Genomic DNA, 402 nt, shown 5'->3' with positions numbered 1-402 from the left:
CCCCCCTCTCTCCTCCTCCCTCCCTCTCTCTCTCCCCTCCCATTATATATCTCAATATTAGGTGTACAACTTTGCTTCCGCCGTTTTTTTTCCGAAATTCGAGGCTTTATTGTAAAAAACTGGTTATACATTTACGATTCAAAGTATTGTCCATCACTGGCCACTACTTTCTCTCATCTTTCGGGTAGCGTAAGAATCCTGCGTCGAAAAAACTGATCATCTTTTGAGGCTATCTACGAATCGATCCAATTTTTTACTTCTTCATAAGACCGGAAGACCTGGCTGGTCAGCCAGGCCGTGTGCCATTGATCGAAACAAGTGATAGTCACAAGGAACATCTGGAGAATACGGCGGGTGGGGTAGGACTTCCCATTTCAACGTTTCCAAGTATGTCTTGACCAC

The sequence above is a fragment of the Atta colombica genome, unplaced genomic scaffold (genome assembly GCF_001594045.1).
Source record: "Atta colombica isolate Treedump-2 unplaced genomic scaffold, Acol1.0 scaffold249, whole genome shotgun sequence".
Taxonomy (NCBI): Eukaryota; Metazoa; Arthropoda; class Insecta; order Hymenoptera; family Formicidae; genus Atta; species Atta colombica.
The sequence above is the reverse complement of the archived record's forward strand: the minus strand, read 5'-3'. Positions refer to the sequence as shown.